The sequence below is a fragment of the Cupressus sempervirens genome, chromosome 10 (genome assembly GCF_028749045.1).
Source record: "Cupressus sempervirens isolate cs-2001-9-10 chromosome 10, ASM2874904v1, whole genome shotgun sequence".
Lineage (NCBI taxonomy): Eukaryota > Viridiplantae > Streptophyta > Pinopsida > Cupressales > Cupressaceae > Cupressus > Cupressus sempervirens.
In genome coordinates this window covers 917,417,761-917,436,016 of record NC_143127.1, presented here as the reverse complement: position 1 = coordinate 917,436,016, position 18,256 = coordinate 917,417,761, and the positions used below count along the sequence as shown (strand labels likewise).

The 18,256-nt window shown below is 34.1% G+C and overlaps 1 pseudogene; it reads right to left on the bottom strand.

Annotated features, from left to right (window-relative positions):
* LOC149536998 (uncharacterized) overlaps positions 1–18,256 on the bottom strand; it is a 195,256-nt pseudogene that overhangs the window by 31,103 nt on the left and 145,897 nt on the right.

Sequence of the window (18,256 nt, the reverse complement as noted above, 5' to 3'; positions counted from 1 at the left end):
CTTCATTAATGACCCCATTTAGAAAATTAGTTTTTACATCCATTTGATGAATCTTCCAACCTTTTGAAGCTGCAATTGTAATAATTGTTCTTACAGAAGTGTAACGAGCTACTGGTGCAAAGGTTTCTTCATAGTCAATGCCAGCTTTCTGGGAGAATCCTCGAGCAACAAATCTAGCTTTGTGCTTTTCAATACTTCCATCAACAACATATTTGATTTTGTATAACCATTTTGAAGATACAACTATTTTGTCTTTGGGCCTAGGAACAATATCCCAAACATCATTCTGAATTATGGAATTGTATTCTTCTACCATGGCATCTTTCCACTCTTGTGACATTATGGCTTCTTCAGTTGTAGATGGTTCAATTTTGTTTGTCTCAGTTATAAGAGTAGTAGAACATGATTGATTTCAAGTTCTCTTGTTTTCTTTTGAGATCTCATCTGGTACCACATTGTTTTCTTCAAGCATCTTCCTTGCCCATAATGGTCTTTTCTTTCCATTAGTTATATCGGGTTCTCCCTCTTCAGCTATATGCCCCCTCTGATTTTCAGTTTTTCTAATTTCCTCATCATCTGGGGTTGGTTCATCTTCTATGCTAGTTGAAAGTTTTAAAGTAGAATCCTCTTCAAAAATTACATCTCTACTTATTTCAACTGATCTTTGTCCAGGAATGTAGATTCTATAACCTTCAAAATTTTCACAATATCCTAAAAATATACCTCTCTTCCCAGAAGGTTCAAGCTTAGTCCTCTTTTCTTTGGGTATGTGAATGTATACTAGAAATCCGAATATTCTAAGATAACTTAGATCTAGTTTGATCCCTGAGAAGACTTCTTCAGGTGTGGTATTCTTTAGAAATGAATGTGCACATCTGTTTTGAATATATACTGCAGTCTTAGAAGCTTCTGCCCAAAAAGAGGCATGCATATGCTGATCATGTAACATAGCTTTTGCAGCTTCAATAATGGTTCTAGTTTTTCTTTCTGTGACTCCATTTTGTTGAGGATTATAAGGTACTGTATACTCCCTCTTAATCCCAACAAAATTACAAAAACTTTTGAAGATGTCAAATGTATATTCTCCTCCATTGTCTGACCTTAATGTTTTAATCCTTTTGCTTGTTTGATTTTCTACTAATGCTCTAAAGGTTTTAAATTTTGATAGAACTTCATTTGATTCTTTGACTTTCAAGAAATAGATCCAAGTCTTCCTAGAAAAGTCATCAATAAAGGATATGTAATAAAGGAAACCTCCTAGAGAAGGCGTGGGCATGGGTCCACAAAGGTCTGAATGAACTAGTTCCAAAATAGATTTTGACTTATGTTCATTAGAAGGAAAAGGTTTTTTTATGATTTTCCCTAAAGCACACCCTTTGCAAGTTCCTCTATGAGATGAGTCTAGTTTAGGAGTACCAGAGGTTATCTTATCTAAATTTGGAAGTGAACTAAACCCAATGTGCCCAAGTCGTCTATGCCATAATTCATTAACATTGGATGTTTCAAGACTAAGAGCTTGAGTTTGAATGTTACTTAATCTATATAATGTTCCAAATCTGGACCCTATGATAATAGCATTTTTCATATTTGAGTTATTATGCCAATATAGTACTTTGTCTTTGTTGAAGGTGACATGATATCCATCATCTATTAACTTAGAGATAAAAATAAGGTTCCTTTTTATGCCTGGTACAAATAGGACATCTTTAAGATTAAGTGTAGTTCCATCGTTCAAATTTATAGAACATTTCCCAATACCTTTTACAGGATAGGTAGAATTGTCTCCAATAGTATCTCCTTCAGTGATATGAGTTCCAAATGTATCAAACATATCTCTAAATCCGGATATGTGATGGGATGCACCACTCTCTACAATCCAAGCTTCTTTATTTGAATTTACTTCACTTGAAAGTGTAGAATAGTATAGTTGATTGTCATCTTCCTTTGTTTCAGCAAGGGAGGCTAGATTTTTTTCTCTTTCAGGACAGTTTCTGAATGTGTGTCCTATTTTCTCACACTTAAAACACTTAACATGATAATAGTCTTTCTTAAACTTCTTTTTATTATTGTTATTGAATTTCCTTTTATTGAATTTCTTCTTCCTTTTGTTTGAGACAGTGTGAAGAGTCTGATTTTCTTCCTCTTGATTTGAAGTGACCCCTCTGGAGATTAGCCTTGATTCTTCTGCTATGCATTCATTTTTCAATTGATCAAAAGTAGGAATAGAGGGTCTACTTAAAAATTGTATGAAAGTATCCCAAGACATTGGAAGCCCTCTCAGAGCTATTAATGAGAGTTCTTGATCATCAATTTTGTTTCCAATGGAAGATAATTATTTTTTCATTTTAGAGATTTTCTCAAAATAAGAGTGAATAGAATCTCCTTTTTCCATTTTAGTATTCAGTAATTTGGATTTTAAGGTGATTAGTCTACTTGAGTTATTTATCTCAAATGTATTTTTTATGGTCTTGAATACTTCATATGCACTTTTGATCTCTAATATGGAAGGAAGGATGTGATCTTTAACTGAATCAACAATGATTTTCCTTGCCTTGTTATTTTGTCTTTCCTAGGTAAGTTTTTCGATTTCATCTTGAGGTATTGGAATATCTTTTTCAATGTATTCTTCAAGTTCTAGTTCTTCTAGAATTGTAATAATACGGGTTTTCCAAGAGAAGAAGTTTGATGCACCTTCAAGTCTGTCTTCCACCCTCACATTATTTGCCATTATTTCTTCTTTTTAAAAAATTGATATTTCTCTACCAATTTGGCTCTGATACCATGTAAAGTTGTATGTCAGTTGTGATCTTGATTGGTGTAAATCTCAATTATATTAGTCTTGCTTCTGAAGATTGAGTTTCTTGAACTGGATATACATAGATTTTATGTATTATAATCTGCAAGTTTGAAGGTAAGATTACCGCTGTTATTGATCTACCTTTACTGCAAATTATAATCATATTATATATATGTGACATGAGCAGTGAAGGGATGTGATGAAGAATCATGTATCAAACTAATTATGCATCCACGTTCCTAGGACAGGTCACGACCTTATACCATATTAATAATAATATTTTTGCAACTTGTTAAGCGGAAGGTGGAGTATTACGTCATAAGATATATATCATAATCTTTGGTGGTAAAAGATCTATAATCGCCAACGACAGTATAACATACTATTCTTACTTAAGTAAGTAAGAAGGTTGTTATCAGAAGATTACAGTATAGTGATTTATCGATAATATGAATAATAATGAACTGATTACGTTATATAAAATAATCACAATTATGTATATATGTATATAATATTATATATATATATAATATTATATATATGTGTATAATATTATATGTATATATAAATATATATATATGATTACATAATCAGTTTAAACTTTGATTGAAAATAATCATAAGAAATTATAAATTCAATTTCACATGGCTAACATTCTTAACAACGACAACATAGATGAAAAACATTTAGTTCCAAGAATACCAACAAAATATTGTTTATCTTTCTTTTCAAATCCTCTTCATCAATCATTCTCCCCCATTGATATACGTCAATGTGCTTTTTATAAAACTATCATTCCATGTTGTACTTCATTTGAACATGTTGTACTTCCTCATGATCTTCTCATGATGTTTTTTGTACTAAACTTCTCCCCCATTGACATCAATTTCAAAGGTTTCAACAACCATCAAACTTCTGCAACAACTAATTCTTACTAGCTCAAGTGTCCAAAGACACTATTCAAAAAAAAATCCAACAAGAGTCCTAGATAACTATATCCATCATAGATACTCCCCCATATAGGAAGCATCAAAATTTAGTCTAGATAACAATAGTGCTCTATTACACTGGATTAATGCACTCTTGAATCTTCTACTCTGATGTGGGAAGGGGCATAACCCCTAGCATACCTCACAAATACTCAAAAGTCTCTTTGGGAAGAGGCTTAGTGAATATATCTACAATCTTCTCTTTAGTGCTCACATACTCCAATCTAATTTCCTTTTCTGCAACTTTCTTTCTCAACATGTGATACTTAATAGAAATGTGCTTGGTCTTCTAATGTAACACTAGATTCTTAGACATATTTAATGTACTTGTGTTGTCACAATGTATGACAATAGGTTCACTAATTTCTATCCTTATATCCTTCAACATCTTCTTCATCTAAACAACTTGATTACTATTGTTTGCTGCTGCAACATATTCTGCTTACACTATAATTTATGAGGTACAATCCTATTTCTTGCTTAGCCAAGAAACCAATCTTCCTCCAAGAAAGAAGGCTCAACTACTGGTGCTCTTTCTTTCATCCATAATGCATCCCCAATCAACATTAGTATAAGCACTTAGAGTAAAATCATTAGATCTGTCATACCACAATCTAAACTCAAATGTTCTTATCAGATATCCAAATATCCTTTTGACTAGTGCATAATGTGCTTCTCTAGGATCAACTTGGAATCTTGCAACAATTCCAACTGCATTTTCTATATCTAGCCTTGTGTGAGTCAAACATTGCAAATCTCCAACCATAGATCTATACTTCTTCTGCTCAACAGTAGGTGTTTCATCCTTTGTAGATAACTTATGTCCAGTTACCATAGGCGTTCCAACGGGTTTACATGTTTCCAAACCAAACCTTTTCAATAAATCTTTTAAAAACTTTGTCTGAGAAATAAAGATTCCTTCTTTATTCTACTGAATCTATAATCCTAGAAAATATTTCATTTGTCCTATCATACTCATTTCAAATTCCTTTTTCATCTCTTCTGCAATGCAATTTTGTTCACGGGTTCTTGAAGCTGATAACTATCTTTTGATTCCATTTACTTCACAAAACATGTTAAACTCATTTGAAGTAAATTCTCCTCCTCTATCTGATCTTAAACATTTAATCTTCATACCAGATTTATTCTCAACTTGAATATCTTGAACTTATCAAATGCCTGATATTTCTCTTTAAGAAATGAAATCCACATCATTCTAGAAAATTCATCAACTAGAATCATAAAATACTTTTCACCATAGAATCCTTTAGTCTTCATAGGACCGGTGAGACCTGTGTGTACAATCTCCAACTTTGCTATAGTAGTAAAATTTTTGCTAGGAAAAGAAGTCCTATTATGCTTTGCCAACACACATTCCTTGCAAATTATATTAGTAGGCTTTACAATCTTAGGAAAATCTCTGACTGCAAACATACTACTAGTCTTCACAATATTGTCAAAGTTTATATGACAAAGTCTCTTATGCCATAACCAAATGTCATCTACCTTTGCAACCAAACATGTCATTTTAGTAGGATTCAATTGAAATATGTAACCTCTAGATCTGGTTCTTGTTCCAGTTCCTTTCCATCTTTATCTCTGGTCATGCATGTCTTCTCTGTGAACTGCAACTGATAACCTTTGTCCACTAGTTGTCCAACACTCAATAGATAATGCTTTAAACCATCAACAAATATACATCCTTAGTATTAGTTTTACCATCAAAAGTTATAGATCCAACACCTTTAACTTTGCATGTTGCATTGTTTCCAACTTTGACAATACCTCCATCCTGATTTTTGAAGTCAACAAACTTGTTCATATCACCAGTCATATGATGTGAACAACCATTTTCAATTATCTAATTAGATTTCTTTTCAACGTGTGATACCAAAGCTACTTTTTCTGGACTTTCTTCTTTAATTTCCACAAATCCTATTTCATCATCACTAGCACTTACTACTTGTTCATTAGAATTATTTTCTTCATTTGCATACAAACACTCTCTATCTCTTTTAGGTTTTTAATTTCCTTTATACTTTTTCTCTCCTTTAGCACACTTAGATGCATAATGACCATATTAGTCACAAGTCCAACATTTAAAGATTTTCTTACCATCTTTTTCTCTTCTTACCATAAGGGCTACTCCTTCTTCAATCTTTCTATCCTCATTAGATTTTCTGGTGCTAGAAAAATCTCCTCTAGCACTTGTGCTTCTTGATAAACTAGGTTGAATATTCAAGGCTTCAGACTATCTAAGCTCATTCTCAACTACTTTAAGTCTTCCAAGAAATGTCTCCTTTGTGAAATATTTGATACAAGATATCAACAATTGTATCATTTTAACTACTTTCTTAAATGGTGGTGTTAAGCTCTTCAATATCTTCCATATAACCTTATCATCTTCTTTGGTTCCTCCATGAGATCTAACAGCTATAGTGATTTCTGATATCTTGCCTACATATGTTCTTACAAATTCATCTTCCATCATCTTAGCATCTTGAAATGCACAAATACAATTTTGTAGCTTCAACTTCTTAGAATTTTCATCACCTTCAAAACTATTCTCCAAAGTTTTGCAAATCAAATGAGAAGTAGCAAGTGACTTTACCTCATTGTATTCAATTGCTTCTCTAGCTCTCATCACACACATAAAATGATCTATTTCTGTCTTGGTACAAGTTTCCAAATCATTTTCAGCAATGATTGTCTTTGCTATTTTTGTCAAGATCCAATATCCTAGACCTATACATAGGAGATGTGTCTTCATCTTTTCTTTCTAGCTGTCATAATTTGTTCTATCAAACTTCAGACTATCTTTCCTAAACATGCTCGCCATGGATCTCCCAAAGTTGTTAAAATTTATCTTCAAGGACCTGATGCACTGATACTAATTATTAAAAACAATAGTCCACAAAGATAACTGAGAGGGGGGTTGAATTAGTTATACAAAAACATTTATCTTCATTAAATAAACTTAACCATTCAACCAAAGTAAACAAAAACCATACAAAGATGCACATAGACAATTACACTAGATATGTTGACTAGGGAAACCCTTAATCAGAGGGAAAACCTCGGTGGGAATGATGCCCACAAGATGATGTACTAATATAAATATTCCTTGTTAGAGAATGGACCTTGTTAGTAGTCTATTACAATATTTAGTACATTTGCATCCCTATTAGGAGACTATGAATCCCTGTTTGGACATTCCAACGCTATTAGGAGTTGTGCCAACCCTGTTAGGAGTTGTAGTACAATATATGCAAGATGAGCCCACTGCCCAAACATGCAATTTAAACTACAAGAAGAGCTCATTTCTCAAACATGCAATTTACTATTATGTTCCTCTTTTCTCTATTTTTTCAATTGAACCAATCACTATCAGACCTTTTAGACTAGGTCATGAACCTCAGATCCAAATTCAAACCTCAAATCACTTAGCAAAACCTTGGTAATGAAGTTTCCTTCACTTCCACTCTACTCTGCTCAACTTCACATTCTACTCTCTCTGTTGCTTACAATCACTTCACATCAATACACTTCCATACTTCATGATAAAGGAGAATGTCCTTCCTTTATAGTGAGTCCATACAACAATTCCCTAAGTTGGTTGTTAAGCCTTCTCAATTAATTATTATAAGACCACATTAAGAACACGTTACACTTAGCAATAACATTAATCTTCTGCCTTGCAACTTGAATAACTTTCCATACACACACTATTATAATGAGAGAACTTAGCCATGTCATCATCAATGTGTCTTCTTCATATCCTTAACCTTGATTCTCAAAATAATAACCCTACTAAGAGATATAACAAGTTTACCAGAACATGCCTCTATAAACTCTATCTCAGAACAAACATCACCAAAACTTACATAACTTCTTCCAGACTTATCATTTCTTCATTTGATGTTAACTACATATACTAGATACTTAGATTTATCTCCCATAACCTCAGATAGTGAGAATACTCAACTAGCCATCTGTACCAACTTGATCTTTCCACTGTTCTTCTGTCAGATACCACACAAAACTACTATGTTGACATTTATGACAAACTCAGTCGTGAATGTAACATATCATCATAGTAACATATCTATAATACTCCCCATAAGAATATCATCAAGATTCATGCTTCCAACAATATGTATATGTATTCTTGTGAAAAATTGAATTGTATTATTGCATGTTAGGGCAGTGGGCTCTTCTTGTATACATTATATTTGATCCACCAACTCCTAATAGGGTTGAGGATTCTAACAAGGCCTAGTCCTCTAACAAGGACTCAAGACACTATATGTATTTCATAGACTCCTAATATGATCAATATCCTTAACATGATCCTATTATTTAGAGAATCATCTAGTGGGTATCATCCCCACTGGGGTTTTTTATTTGCTAGGGTTTCCCTAGTTAAAAAATAATGGTGTTATGAGTTCTCTATGTGTATGGTTATATTTACTATTTAACATTGTTGGTTTACTTTCATATACATGTTATAAATTAATTAACAATATTTAGTTGTGGAAAAAAGTTTGTAGAATACTGATTCACCCTCTAAGTATTATCTATTTCTAATAATTGGTATCAAAGCCTAGTTACTTAGAAGAAGTTTAACAACTTGAGGAAGATCCTTATAGATATGTAATAGTTGAAGACAAACCTTGAAGAAGCTCTTGAGAAGATTGACCTTCTTACTGAAGAAAGAGATAACCTAAAAGATAGATATGAAGATGTAAAAGCTTTCATTAGTAAAATGAAAGACAAGATTGATGATCTGGAATTTGGCAAGGAATCAATTGTGCAGACTAGTGACAATGATGAAGTAGGAAATCTCTAGAAAGAAAATGAGATTTTGAAACATAAACTAAAAATTGTTCAACTTAAGTTGAGTCTTAAGAAAAATGGTGGCAAGAATGAACCTGAACTAAAAATTGAGAATGTAGACCTTAGATCCCAGTTAAGTCAAGTTACATCTAAATTAGATACTATCAAGATTGAGCATGTAGAATTAGAAAAGTACAATATCATTGTGAAAGGAGAATTGAAAAAAGGTAAGCAATAGTTAGAGAAAATTTATTCTAGTAGTGAGAAGATAGATGAACAAATATTTCACTAGAGACCTTCTTATGACAAGACATGACTTGGAAATCTGATTGGAGAGAAAGTAACCAAGAAAGTTGAAATAAGAAGAGAATCAGATCCAATTATTAAATGGCCTAAGGAATTTGATCTAACTAAGGTAGAATCAAACACATCCACTAAAGTATCAAATGAAGTTGAATTAATTGATTTGTCAACAAAACATGAAGAACCTATGAAAATAGAGCAAGTTGATAAACCTAAGAAAGATGAACAACACAAGGAAGTAAGATGTGAATTCAGAGGTAGTGCTTCATATGTAATGAAGTTGGACATATGAAAATAGATTGCACAATTAAGTCTTTTAAACCTATTACTAATTTCTTTTGTTATAATTATCATGGTTACAGACATAACGTAGTAGAATGTAAGAAACCTAAGTTTGACGATAACAATGCAAATAGTATAATAATTAGGAATACTAATCCTATAGGTAATAAAAGAGGAAGATCACAGATACAATCAAATGATGGAGAAAAATCTAATGGAGACAAGAACTAGTTTATGTGTTACAAGTGTAACAATCTTGGACACATTGCAAGGAATTGCAGAGCACTTGAGAATTAGAATGGAGAAAATCAGAGAAGAAATATACTTGTATGTCAGTTATGTAATAACTTTGGACACATATCAAGATATTGTAGAATGCATAGAAGGAACTTTGACAGGAATCCTATTTACAGAAGGAACAATAACAAAAATGATAGAAGTAATGATAATGATAGTGATAATAGTCAGAAGGAAGCAATCAAAGAATAGATTAATGAAATCAAGGAAGAATTTGTGGTAGAAAAGGATCCAAAAATCTCTTATATAGTTTTAGAGGAACAATACTTCGATGCACTTGATAAGACATTGAAGTCATAGATTGTTTGTGACTCATCCTACTTGAATTAAGCAATTCTAAAAGAGGCAGTTCATCAGTTGGTCATAATTGATGTTAGAGAGAGAGAGAGAGTTGGAAGTTGTGTAGTTAATAGAAGGTAAAGGACATAAATAGAAACCTATGGTCAAGTGCACAAGTCTAGATATGATCTCAATGAGTAGGAATTTAGAAAACAAGCTTACTAATAAATAGATATAATATTTGAATTTGTGGTAGATACACATTTAATGTATAACATGATTTGAACTAATTTAAGGATCACAAACAAGATTGTGTGTACCATTTGTTCATGCAAAGTGTCTTTAGTGAATTGAAGACAAACTTTACAATGAATTTAAGTGTGAAGAGAGTTTGTGAACCACAAAGATGTAAAATCCTAACATATTTTTAAGGTATTTTACAGAGCTAAAGCTAAGGTTTTTAGTAAATACAATAGAATTGCAATGACTAGTTAGACTGTCTATGATGTGAGTGATAGACCATGGTATGTGTTTAAGAAATATCCATTTGTTTCACTTTTGGATGACCCGTTGGGTGTATTTTGCAAGTTCTAGAGAATGTGCTTCATGTTGAGGATATTAGCAGCTAAATCCAATGTAAGATTGATAACATAGGAGATGAAGATATCCACAATCTCAAAAGTGTGGGATTTTGCAATTAGAGATTGAGTCTCTAGAGAAGGCCAACTTCCATACTATTAGGGTGCACCTAACTACTTCTTGAGAGGGAAAGGGAGAAGGAATGCATGAAAAAAAAAACCTATTCTAATCTAAGAGGGGTGATACACCAAATAGTATTGTTCAATCTTATCGCTACCCAAGGAAGCACAGTTCATCAATATAATCCTCAAATACATAGATTCTATCTTAACTTTGACTCAACAATCATGCACAGATCAAAAATCAATGAAATGGTATAGGGAAGGGACTTCACTCTATATCATTCAAAGATAATAGATACAACATATAATTGAAGAATGAAAGCAATATATCAATATAAGGCAAATGATATTGCATGATATATTAATGGAAGAAGGAGATACAATTGAGAATTATATTCATTCATAGGCAAAAGGGGAATTACAATAATAGAGCATAGAATACTACTGCTATAGAATCAAAGAAAATATCAACCCTTAGAAGGGTACAAAACTTTCTTATATAGTTCAAGCATAATTGAGAAACTTCTGCCTTAAGCCAAAGTTCAACTACTACCATTAAATTTTGCAGAGAATAATCACTGCTGAGCCAAGGAAGATTTGATCGGATGCGTGCCCAAATGCAGAAAAATCATATCTTTCACCCCAACTTTGACCTTGAAGAGATATAAACAATGATCATAACTACATGGTTATGTGAATGGATAGCTTAGGGCAGGGATTGAATGTCCTTTGAATCAAACAGGCATGGAGATCATCAAAAAGTAATTGTAGATGATCAAGGAATTAGTTTTCCATTAAAGGAGCTGCCTCTAAGACTATTTTCGATGTGCCAGATCAGATAAATCAAATTTTTCAATTGAAGTCAAACATCTAACCTACCATGTGGTGCAATGCCCTCAAAGTTTTTTTCCACCTCCCCAACTTTCTATCTTATGTTGATCCTACATCCTCATATCTATTCAAGGATTTGCCACTTGATTTTCTTATTAACTATCTAACCCCACAAAGATGCAACCATCTTCATTTCATGTTTAATTGCTACATTTCAGCTTGCTTCCTCTTTATCTCCCTAACCATTGTGACCCTATGACTATGTGCAATTGGCTCTTTGCACCATCACTGTAGTTTAGACTTAACAACCCTCTAATCGTGTGATGACATGAAAACAATTAGTTTGCCCTTAGTCACTCCTTCATCGTCTATACTAAATATAACATCAAATTATTGGAACCCTACAACTAATGTTATCTTTATTGCATTTTCTTTCTTTGCATGGTCATGACTTAAACATGAACCATAGCCTAGATACCTACGACTCTACGAAAATTGTAATTTAACCATAATCACACCATCATGACTTGATCTATTAACCTTGATGCTAACTTAGCAATGATGCAATCAGGTGTTTCACTGCTTTGTAACTCTAACTCTAGTTAACCCCTAACTCCTTGCAACTATGTGACCCATAATAGTTTGTAGCATTGAAGCCTAAACTATCAACCCATCTCTTAACTCTATGAACATGCAATATTAGGCTTTTTCCACTTCGCGACCTTGACTGAGGGTTGACCTTAATCAACCACGATTGTGAAAATATGAGGAAGATCACAACATCACCACTTGAAATGTTAACTCAAAAGTTAACCCTATGAATGAGTGATAAAAGGAATCACTACATCACAATCCCTACCATGGGTTAGGCTTAACCATTTGTGACTATATGAAGAGGAATGATTGCATCGTTGTAGCTCAAAAATGCTCATTCAAAATGAAGTTCTTAAGAGACTTAAGACTAAAAGAAAGTTCAAAAGACTTTATTGTATACCATTAGATTCCATGGTAAATAATGAATAATCCAAAGGACATGAACATGGTTACCACCCTGAAAATTGGGTTTTTGAAGGAGGGGCAAAAATGGTGAACATTTATGGTAACTTAGAGGGGATACTTGCCTGCTAAGCATGAGATTAGTGGCCTTAAGCAATCCACTTGGATGGAGTCACCAAAAAATGAACCTCATACACTATCTAAAACCACAAACTCTGCTTCTTCTCTACAATTGGAAAACTTCAAAACTTTGCTATCTCCTACAGAGAAGCCTGTACCCATGCACTTATTGAAAACAAGAAACTTCTCTACTATATACATAAAACCTTAACCTTTCATAGAAGCAAGGCTTAAGGTGAATTTCATTGACTGGAATTGACAAAATATTGCCATTAGGCCTGGATAGCTAAAAAATATTGGCCTACTTGCAACTGGTGATAACATAAGGGTCACTCCACATAATGTCAAATTTGGAGTGCCTACCAAGCTATGCTCTATCTACATACCACTTGAGAACAAGGTCTCCTTCTCTAAAAAATCTAGCTACAACCCTTTTGTCAAAACTTCTTTTGACTTGTTGCTGACGAGCCTCAAGTGTATGCATAGCCTACTATCTCTTTTCTTCCAATTTAATCAGTTCTATTAACCTAATTGTCATGGGATCATTGTTCTCTAGCTCTAATTAATGAGCGCTCAAGAGAGGGGAACTTAAGTGAAATAGGAAGCCTAGCTTCCCTTCCATATACTAGCATGAAAGGTGAGTTCCCAATTTCTCTCTTGGGTGTAATTTTGTTAGCCCAAAGTGCAGTTCTTAGCTTTGAATGCCAACACCTCTAGTTATCTTCATTTGTTCTCTTTATGATTCTGATGAGGTTATTATTGGAGGATTCAACCAAGACATTCCCTTTGGGATATTAATTTGAGGAAGAACTCAAATATATCCCATGTTCTAGAGCCTAATAGCGTGTATGAGCTCCAACAAAAGATTTGGTATTATCAGATATGATAGTTGATGGAACACCAAATCTAGACACAATTTCATCGAGGAATTCAACCACTAAAGCTTCTATTGCATCTTTTAAAGCCACTACCTCTATCCACCTTGTGAAATAGTCTGTGGCTTCCAAGATCCATTTGTGACTAGCACTAGACGATGGATTTATTGGGCCAATAAAATCCAATCCCGTTTGAGCAAAGGGTTGGTCAACTTCGATGGGATGGAGAGGAAGGGTAGATAATCTTTTCTTTCCTAAGAAAAAAGAACATTTCTCTCATTTCCTCACCCACTTGTACAGTCATTAAATAGGGTTGGTTAATAATAACCAGCCCTTATTATTTTCATTGTAGTAATTCTAGCTAAGAAATGACCACCAGCAGGGCCATCATGGAACTCTTTCAACAACCTACTGATTTGGTTAGTCTGTATACATCTCAATAGAACTCCATTAGAATCCTTCATGAATAATATTCCATCCACCAAGACATAGGGAATATCCTATAATCTAAATTGTCTTCTCTTGGCCCTGTCTAGGCCTTGGAGATATCTTACTTCTATCAAGAAGGTAGTCGTGTCATGCAACTAATCGATTTGATCTTCATTCTCCACTAGTTACTCACCTTGAATTAAGAGGGAAAATTCATCATGTGTCTCAAAAGATGAAGCCATCTACTTACATAGTACCTTGCCTCTAACATGCTTGGTGATCTTGATATCAATGTCGCATTCCCTAACTCTAGTAATCCATCTGACTCTCTTTTCATTGATTCCTTTGTTTAATAGGAACTCCTTCATACTTGCATGTGGGACCAAAAGCTGGATCTTGTTATGAGACATAAGATGTCTAAATTTTTCATAGCCCTTACAAGAAGGACTTGTTTCTCTACATAGTTTTATCTACCCTCATAATCTTTAAGCCCTTCAATAAAGAAAGCAACAGGCTGCTCCAAATTCTCATCATTTAGCTACGCGAGGACAACTAAAATGCTTGATTCTCCTCCAAGAGAGTAGAGGATGAAATCCCTATCAAAGTTGGGTTGACAAGAGTGGGAGCTGATGCAATTGATCTTTTGATCTCTTCAAAACTAGCCTTCCCTTCTTTGGTCCAAGTGAACATTAGGTTCTTCTTCAACATAGTTGTGAGAGGTTTCACCATGAAGGGAGGATCATGGATGAACTTTCTTATGAAGTTGATCCTACCAAGGAAGCTCTATAATCCCTTTTTATGGCTGGGAAGTGGGAGAAAAAGAATTGCTTCTACCTTCTCTAAATCTATTGTTAGCCCATTTCTTGACACAATATGTCCTCAAAACTTTTCTTGGTCAATGGAAAATACACAGTTCTTGGGATTTAGGTGTTGGATACAATTGTTCAATTGTGTGTTGTCTTTGATGTTACACAAATGTCATATAAGTTATCAGACAAAGTCTACCGAGCTCAGAAGGTCAATTAAGTGAATTATAGAGTCTACCAAGCATTTCTGGAAGTTATAAAGAGAAGATAGTTTCTACTGAGCTCACTCGGGCAATGAAGGCTTTTGTGGTAGAAATTAGTATCTACCAAGCTTACAAGGTTAGTGAAGGAAAGTTAGTGTCTACCAAGTTCACTCGATCTCCAAAGGATTTTGTAGAGTTCACAGTGTTTACCAAGCTTCACTTGTTTAACACTGGAAATCATTTCTGGAGTAGTGTTTACCGAGTAGGGTTGACCAATGAAGGATTTCATTGTTTTGAGAAATAAAGTTTAAATGTTTCATGTAATGATTGTAGCCGACTGATGTAATGTTTATTTGTAAATGTAACTTGTAATTGAGCCAACTTGATAATTTGTAAGGTATAAATAAAAGGTCAAGTTGTGAATTCTAAATGTACAAATGAATGAGCGAGCATGCAAGTGAGTTGATTAAGGAAGTGTGAGTGAATTTAGAAGAAGGATCAAATATCCTTGAGGATTAGAAAAGGTGTATTCGATCAGAGAGGATCTATTGAAGTAGAACATATATCTATATTAGCAAAGATCAATTGCATCTCATTCAAGTTACTTCATTGTTACTTTCTCACAATTGTAGCAGTGATTTCTAAATCTCCTAATAGAGTTGGTTTAACAACCATTTTGTAAACCCTCTAACAAGGTGGAGAGTTCTACTGAATTTTTCTAAAGTCCTCTAGCAAGTTCACTTCTAGCAGGGTGATTAAATCCTCTAACAAGGTCACACCTAACAATGTGTTTTGTAACCTTTAACAAGGTTGGCTCCTAATAGGGCTCACTTCAGAAGAGTGAAAATCAGTAGCTAGTTACTTGGTGGTTTTTCCATATTGGGCTTCCACATTAAATATAGTGTCTCTTGTGTTGATGTTATTTTGTTTATGCATGCATGTTAAATCTTTGTGAATGCTTAAAGATCAGTAATAAGTTAACATACATCTATTGAGTTACAACATTTTTCTGTGTGGCTACTGAGTGACAATAGTAACTAGTTTTATAAGACATCTAAGGGATCTATGGATTTGTTTTTGTGGTAACTAATTCACCCCCCTCTTAGTTACTCCATCTATATTTCCAACAGTTGGTATCAAATCTTCTAGTGCTTGCAGGAAGGATTTCAAGGATCTAAGCTAAAGATCAAGATGTCTTACAAGAGGGAAATTCCAAGGCTTAATAGGGATAACTTTTCAGCATGGCTAGGTCTCATGAGACTCCATTTGGCTTCCATTAGAGACAAGGGATTGAAATATCTTGATGAATCATATTTAACTCCTTCTAGTACACTATCAGTCAATGACATTACTAAGAAGAAGACTCATAACACCATGATGATAGACATTGCATCTACCCTAAGCTATGAATAATTTGATGATGTTAAGGACTACAAAACTACCTTTGAAATGTGGAACAAGCTAAAAGATATCTATGGAGGCAATGATAATCTGAGAAGAGCCAAAGCAGAAAGTCTAAGAGGACAATTTGATCAGATGAGAAAGAGAGAGGATGAAAAAATTGACAAATATGTTGAAAGAGTCAAAGTAGTTTTCAGTGCAATCAAAGCTTTTGGAGGAGACATTGAGGAGGAAACCATTGTCAATAAAGTTCTTAGAACATTACTTCCCATTTATGCAATCAAAGTTTTTGCACTTCAAGAAAGAAGATGTGAAGCAAATCATAAGATAAATTTTGAGGCCATTGTAGGAAGATTGACTAAATTTGAGCTAGATAACTATGATAACTATGTTCCAGCTTCCAAGAACATTGAATCAGCATTTGAAGCCAAGATTTCACTCAAGGAGAAGGGCAAGAAGATAAAATATTCTTAGCAAAAAGTGAAGAAGAATCATAATAGAGTTCTGATAGTGATCTTGAGGTGGTTGAAGCTCTACTAGCTAGGAAATATTCTAGAGGCAAAGGAAAATACATAGGTAAAGTTCCCTTAATTTGTTTTTCATGTGAGGAAATTGGTCATATTGTTGCTAGGTGCCCAAACAAGAAAAAAAAAGATGAGAATAAAGGTCACAAGTGAAATGGCAAGAAAGACTTCAAATCATTCAAGGACAAAGGTAAGAAAGCATGTTTCAAAGCTAAGGATTCTAATGATTTTGATGATGAAGAAGATGAAATTGTTTACATTGCTGTGAAAAATGAATCTGACAATGATGAGGAAATGGCACTAATCTCTCATGTGAGTAAATATGATAGATGGATCATAGATAGTGGTTGTTCTCATCATATGACTGGTGATAAAACAAATTTTGAACATTTTGAAGATTGTGATGGTGGTAGTGTGAGGTTTGGTAACAATAAACCTTGTTTTATAAAAGGAAGATGAAGAGTCTCACTAACCAAAGAGCTTGTATGTGATAATGCCTATTGGGTTGAAGGACTAAAACATAATCTGTTGAGTGTGACACAACTAATCAATATTGGACTCAAAGTGGAATTCATGCATGAAAAAGCAAGATTGCGGGATGACAAAGGAAAGCTGATTGGATTTGGCATACAAACAAAAGGTAACTTGTTCTATCTTGAACTTGGTGAATGTTCATGCTTTATTGCTCAAATTGAATAAATTTGGTTATGGCATAGAAGGTTGTGTTAGAGTAAATAATTAATTAATTTTTAATTATTTATTCTATTGCTTAAGCTTACTTAGGTTAATGCATGTAGTTGAGGTTAGTTGTTGACAACACAGGAGTTTGTTCCCTATAGCATACTTATCTTTTCCACCTTTTGTGAATGTGTGCTGAGTTGTCATACTTATCTTCTACCACATTCTAGCTTGTTCTACAAGCTTCCATGAGGCCTTTATAAGTGGTCTCTCACTCATTGTAAATTCATTCCATTTTTACATTTTCACATAGCAACTCTAATTTTCTATTGTGAAATATTCTTGTGCGGTATTTGCTTCAAGCTCTTTGCTCCCTAGGTTTCTCTTTAGCAAGCTATTTGCACTGCAGGTGATCTTGGTGCATTATCAAAGTCAGATTCTCAACTCCTACATGGTATCAGATCCTCCCTGTTGCTTCTTGTTCGAAGGATTTTTGAAGCTATAATTTGGAGTCACAAACCCTAGTTTGTTTGTGCAATTTTTCTTCAAATTGGGGGTAGAGCAAATTTTTGGAGCATTTTCAGCCTAAACGGACGCTACCATTAGATCCGAAATGCCATTTACAACTAAGATTCATATAAAACTTTTCATTTTTGGCTTCAGGCATTTTTTTGGAATTTTTTTTGGCCTCCTAGGTAGCCGTACGAATGAACAGAGTGAAGAAAAAAAAAAAAAAAAAGGGTGCCGCCGTAGCAGCACCAAAATGCCACCTAGTGGCCACCCAGCAGCCACCTGCCAGTTGCTCAAACTCTGCTCCACCGGTGGCTCCAATCCGGAGCACCATCGCAGGACAGCGCCATTGGCGCTCCACCACCGCTCTGCCAGAGACCACTAGCAACCAGCAGTGCC